We start from the raw sequence: 6,777 nt of genomic DNA, 5'->3' as shown, positions 1-6,777 counted from the left end.
CAACCAGAGCAGCACCGCTCGGAGGCCTATTTACCCTCTATAACTGCCAGAGATGTGTCACGGTCAAATGAATACCAAAAGTTGATTGACCTTATGACATCTTGTGGGGCGCTTAACTGTTTAGCATCAGTAGCATCAATTTGTGCTCATTCACATCACGAGAGTCCACCAGCCTTGAGTTGTAAGAGGCATCCCTCCAGCTCTTTGATCAGCTGAGCACAACCACACATGACTGAAATATGCAGATTGTTTTTCTTTCATTCTCTTTTTTAATAAAAGATGTGTCCCCCGGTTGAAAGCGGAGCGCTCCAAAGGCCACGTCCCCAACACTGAGCCGTCGGAGAAAATCATTTATGGTTGGCTTTGCAGCTGAACTGTCATGGCTAAAAGGAAATGAAGAGGTTGGGAGGAGGGCTGCAGGAGCAGAGGGAGGGTTGGGGGTTATGGTGGGGGTGTTTCAAGGGGACTGTTTGGGGGAGTGGGTTTCCTTTTGATCTTTTAGGGCAGTAAAGAGTGAAGAGGGGCTCTGCCTGAGCTGGCAAACACATTTAGCTGGTAATTGTTCAGATCAGCCTGACAATCAGTCTTGGAAATGCATGAACAAACAAAAGTTTACAGCTCCAATTGGATAAGTCAACAGGTCTCTCATAAGGCCCGTACATAAACAATGAAACTGTCGAACTGAAGCCACTCTTTGATCAGTTGTTTGCGTTTCAATTATCCTTCCTGTCCTGACTGGTCGCTTTTGTTAACATGGCTGAATGGAAACCTGGATTCAATGGCTTGTCTGTCATTTTTGATAGAGAACCCATCCTCCTCACTGCTTCTGTACTCACTCCATCTGAATGGGCCCACACAAGCGTCGGTTAGGAGGTCGAGAAACCAACGCGATTCAAATGATTTATATCACATGAGCAAAATCCCTACCAAGGGTCCCTGTAATTTCCCTGAAAACAACCGCAGATGTCGGACAGAAGATCCCCAGATGTTTTTAACACCAGTTTATTGAGTGTGGGTTGACAGGGAAGGGGCAAAGCATCACTCAAGATTCAATACTCCCACCATTAAAAAATTTTTTATTTTTTATTTTGTAGGTAAACCTACAAAAGGTCTGACATAAGAAATGATTTTAAAAACTCAACAATATTTCAGTCTCTCTGTCAATATAATCAACACCCGTCACCTCCCAAAATGACCACGTGAATAAATGAAATATCCTCATATATATATTGGGGGGGGGGGGTCCAGTGGCTGGGCTCAGAGAGAGGCAGGGTCACACCCGACTTATCTACAACCTCCACAGGGGAGGTTGACGCAGAGGTTAAATTGCTTCCTACGTAAATGAAGAAGGCGCCTCTGTTTATTTATCCTGAGTTCAGGATTGTATTTGTGGCTCAATAAAGTCAATGAAAGCTTTCCCCCTTTTTTTTTTGTGCACTGGAATTGTTCTACATTAGCATGGCAAGGCTGGTGCCTGAGAAGGTGTGATTTTTCCCACAAGCCAAACTACCTTACGCACACACACACACACACACACACACACACACACAGGCAGTGATAGGGCCCTCAATGCAGTCAATTTACTCAAAGGCCCCGTTTACACGACAACGTGTCATGTGACGACACCGAATCCGTGAAAAAAAAAAAAGGAGTGTGTTTACGCTGCGGCAGCGGACCCACTGACAACAATGTCGTTAGTATGTCGGGCCACGGGAGGGCGCTGTTGCTTGATTTTGTAATGAAACCACACAGATGTGTGTGCAGAGAACAATACACTATAAAATGTGAAGAAAATGGAGAGCACCCGACATCCTAGTGGACTGACGACGCATCGGATGCTATCGGGGGTGAGTCTCAACGATAAAACTACTGATATGGACGATAAAACTAGGATACGGCCCGTAAGAGGGAATAGCGACCGTGGAAGAATCTTTCCACCTTGGGAGCCGGGTGTATGACGTCAAAAAGCCACCAGCAGATAGGGAGCTGCAACATGAATCCAATGTTTCCCAAAACATTCAGCCTGTACCAAAGAGCCGACTCCAACAAGTTGTTGGCACTGAAGGCTCGTCCCCCTGTATGACAACTGGGGTAGCAGCAATTTCCATTTGGACAACCGTCCACACCCCAGGCACTTCCAGCCACTCCTTCCCCCTTTTGAAACCCCCCAGTAGCACTGGGAACTGCTCAACCCTCCACTCTCCCAACCAACAAACCATCATTTTCTTCCCCCCTCCAATCCACCGGTGCATGTGAGGCCTTTTCATACAGGTGCATAGTATCCTGCAAATATTGAACATCCCCCTGGTTTATGACAAAAATGCTGACATCTGCATAAGCAGAGGCATTCCGGGGAAGATCAAGGTCCAATAAGGACCCAGGCAAAGAGAGACCACCCAATCGTACCCTCAACCTGCAAATAGCTAACCTGCAAAGCTGACCTGAAATTGGGGCGGCCTTGTCGGATCCCCCGCTGCACAGGAACTGGTACGATCCAGCCCTGCCGTCACCAAAAGCTGTGTGCAATAAACTAATCCAGGAAAGGCACCCATCACCAAAACCCAAAGCCCTCAGTGTGGAAATCACATTTTACCCCGATGAGCCCATTCTCCGGGTCAAAACACACGATACCAAAATTAAGATTGTTATACGACATACATCATTGTCCATGATTGTTCTCTCAGGCACACAGTACAGTTCCTGCTCTGCGACACTCCAGCAAGGCTGCATGAAGCTCGGGTCCAAGGATATTCTAGCGTTCAACAAAACTCAGCAGAGAGACCATCGACCCCAGGTGACTGTCCTGATGCCGACGAATTGACGGCAACTGTCAACTTCCGGAGTCGGCTCACGGTCCATCGCGGCTTTCTCGTCCAGGCCGAGCTGAGGAAGCCCCTCCAGAAATTTCCAGCCAATCCAGTGCGGAAGTCCACTGCATGGTCCTCGTCTCAGCCGGCCTCCTGGAAGCCTTCATCTGTTTCCTCCGTGCCACCGATCCCTCGACAACGAAAGAGAAAGAAGTCCAGGCGTCTCCCCTTCACATGGTGTCAAACCTACATCATCTCTTCAAATCAAACAAACTTTGATTTGATCACACATTTCTGCTATTTTTAGGTGCATCGTTGCTCTAAAGAAGTGACTTTAAGCGATGGGTGTGGCGCCAGCGTGGGAAATCCTCACTGACAAATCCCCCTGGAAATCCAATGTGGAAGGACTTAAGCAGATTAATGTCAGGTTTTGTCAAGACTCTATTAGGTCTTTGGTCTGAAGGGGACATAGATCAGGGTCCTACCCTCATCTGTGTTTTATTGAGATCCCAACACATTAGATAAAGAATAGAATTAAATCATTTAACTCGTGTCAAAGCTTGTTGAAGAAGACGTGTCCGAGTTAAATCCAGTGCAACAACTGAGTTAATCAGAGTTAATCGTGGAGCATTCATGGGGTTGGGCGAATGATTTTACTTGGGATAATTACCTTCCATTGACTTTTACAAGGAATTCCTCAACAGTTTTAATTTATTTTAATGAGGAGGCTGAAGAGCTTCTTTTACACGGTGACATTAAGGTGGGACTGAAACATCTTTATTGGCTTATGGTTTAATTATTTACTTGTTCGCTATCACAGGTACTTCTCTATAGTATAATAGGCTGTTATAGTGCGTTCATGGTTTTGATTCCCCTTGTTGAATTACTCACCAGAACACGGGGATGTGTTTCCCGTGTTGACCCAACAAAGTAAAGGTTATTAAGAGAAACATACTGACACGTAAGATTGTGACATAAAACCCCGATTCAACAAGTGTACATCATATATGTCTGTAGTGAAGGCAACACTCACAACGGAAAAGCTTACATTTATTTGTATGTTTAAAGAATCTGCCCCTGGGATTTATAAAATGTTTTCTATTCTACACCAAGAGAGGCTATATATAATTGTTTAATATTGATGTGGTGATACAAAATGCATCAGTAATGTGAGAGATTACAGTAAATTCTAGGACTAATTTACTGAATAACTAACGAAACATGACATTTTGCAAAGTCCAATTGTTTTTTTGTGTGGTTTTTTTTCCCAATTAGGCTTTTGTACTGTGCTCAAATAAATAAAAGTATATACAGAAAAATGAATGCCAGTCACTGGGCTCATGTTATCATCGGCAGCTGATTGAAATCAGTATTATGTTCAGTTAAATCTCCTGGAGGACGAAGACATCTTGCTCTCCGCTCGTGTTTTTAAGGTCAAAGAGCATCCATGAAAAGAGAAGAGATAAAGAACGGGACTGAAACGTCTTTATTGAGCGGACAACCGTCAGTGTAAAACTCATATTATAGTTCTTGTGCTTTAAGAGGAGTCTTTCCTCTCTTTTCGTTTCTCTGTTTGGTCTGTCGTTTCTTCATTTCATTTTTTTTTTAAACCTTTTTAGGACAGAGTTGCCGAATTTTCCACATCTGATAAGAAGTTTTTTTTTTATGTCCACAGATTGTCTTCTGCACGCTTCATCCAGAAGGTCGTTTAATTCTAGTAAAGTGGACGACTTTGAGTCATTCTGAGAAGGAGAATCTGAAAATTGATAGGAAGAATAATCTTCCACGTCTTCATTGTCATCGTCGTCGTTGTGTGTGTGTTTTTCAGTCACAGCTCTCAGTGACTGTCTCTACTGTCCACTGTCTTCTCTAGTGTGTGTGTGTGTCTTTGTCCAGAGGGGTTGGACTTGCTTGGACGTCTTTACAGCCCAGTTTCACTCCTCCTCATGGAGAACTTGGAGAACCATCTAAAGCAGATAAGCTCGTTCTCCAGAAGCTCGTTGGGAGATAGAGGGGAGAAAACCAAAAAAAAAAAAAAAAAAGCGAAGGCAGTGACCCAGGTGGACGGTACAAACAGCGGGGACACCGGGACGTAGTCGTCCAGCAGGACACCCTGTTCTAGTGGACCATCTGCTCCTCGTGGAGAAAAGCCACCACGGCCTCGTTCATCCGGAGTCGCAGTGCAGGAAGTCGCCGTGGCCCACCTCCTCCCTCGACCTGCTCCACAGAGTCAGCCTCCACCTGGACCCAACCTTCCCAGGGTCTTTTCCTTTTTTTTTTTCCCCTCAAAGTTGTTGGGTTCTGAAAAACTGCGAGGACACGGCGAGGCCATGAACACATTCTTCTCTGAACAAAAAGGGCGAAACCTGAAACCAAGAGACCCGGAGGTGGTGAGATACAGCGCCGTATCGTATCAATTCCCAGAGTGGGAATTCCTCCCCGAGGCTCAGGGTGCGTGTTGTTTGGACCGGGGGGGGTCCTGGTGTCAAAGCCCACCTGAGGAACTTATGGTATCCCAGCATGCACCTTGGCAGGGGTCTGGAAAGAGCTGCTTCTGTCGCTTTCCTTTTGATGTAGTGTGTGTTTGTGTGTGTGTGTGTGGTACCTTCCACCAATTAATTGGTCCAGCAAGTGCAAAACACTCATAAGGAAACAAATTTCCTCCATGTTTCATGCACAGTTGGGTTTTTTTTTTTGGGGGGGGGGGGTAATTGTGGAATACATGTTCAAAATGGTTTTTGTTCAAATGTAAAAAGTGAGACTGCATACGCCATATTAATTCAACATGTGATAACACTGTCGAGCATTGCACTACGACTTAGATTTTTTTTTTTTAAGTATACGACGTTGACGTCTTTAGGATTTGTCCTTTCAATTAACAGTATCACTTCTCTTTCTTAATAACAGCTACTTTTTCTCTTTGCATCTTGTGTCTTCAGTTTCTGCTCCAGTCCCGTTTCAGTTTAACTTTGTTGTCATTTTTCAAAATCTCATCCTCTCCTGACTTCTGTCCTGCGTTCTCCATATGTGATTCTTAAGTTATGTGAAATCGGACCTGTTGTCAACACGATCAAGACATGCAGATTATGACTGTCCAGTGGAAACATCATTTATCACATCATGTCGTGTGTATTGTGAATTTATTGCAGTGCTCCAATTGTTTTTTTTTTTCAATATGAAGACTATGAGTGTTGGATGGCCTTCATGATGAAACAGTGCTATATGGTGCAGCCTTATAGGTGTGGCATTCACTGAAATTTAATTTATTAATTGGTCCATAGAGAAAATCCGACTGTTAAGGAAAAAAAAGATCCCACGTACCAAACTGACGTTTAATATCTGTATTCTAATGTACATTTATTACATGTTTTTAATAAATATTCCATCTTCAAAATTATTTTACACATCCTCAAATAAAAATATATGTATATATGTATAAAAGCAGACATTCACAGCCAACAAGAATACAAAGGGTGAGGGAAGGTAACTTGCACTTCATCAGTATCCTCAATTAGAACACACGATAAGACACTACAGTCCAAACAGGAGACCTGTGATTATCAAATATAGCTGCCATTAATGTCCGTGGAGCCGAAAACCACGTTAGAAAGACAATTCATCCCAACCTCAAAAACTGCAGCGCCACTCTGTGTGTGTGTTAGTGTGTGCATGTGTGTGTGTGTGTGTGTGTGGTCAGTCAGGGCCTTTCAAGTCCCATTGAGCAGCAGGGTAAAGTCCTAATAGAAATCACATCCAACACAAGAACAAAGAAATCAATGTGAGACGTCGTCGGGAGAAACAGACGCCTCATTTCACTTTCCTGCTGTTTCAGTACGAAAAAGTCAAGAGTACAAAAATAGATTTTGTGACGCGTTTCTTTTTTTATGTACATTTTTTTTTTTCTCTTGTACTTTAAAAAAAATAGAACTACTCATAAAGACATAATCCTGCTGGTTAGAAGAAAAAAAAG

Source organism: Blennius ocellaris, assembly GCF_963422515.1.
Source record: "Blennius ocellaris genome assembly, chromosome: 13".
Classification (NCBI taxonomy): domain Eukaryota; kingdom Metazoa; phylum Chordata; class Actinopteri; order Blenniiformes; family Blenniidae; genus Blennius; species Blennius ocellaris.
Note: the sequence above shows the minus strand (reverse complement) of the source record.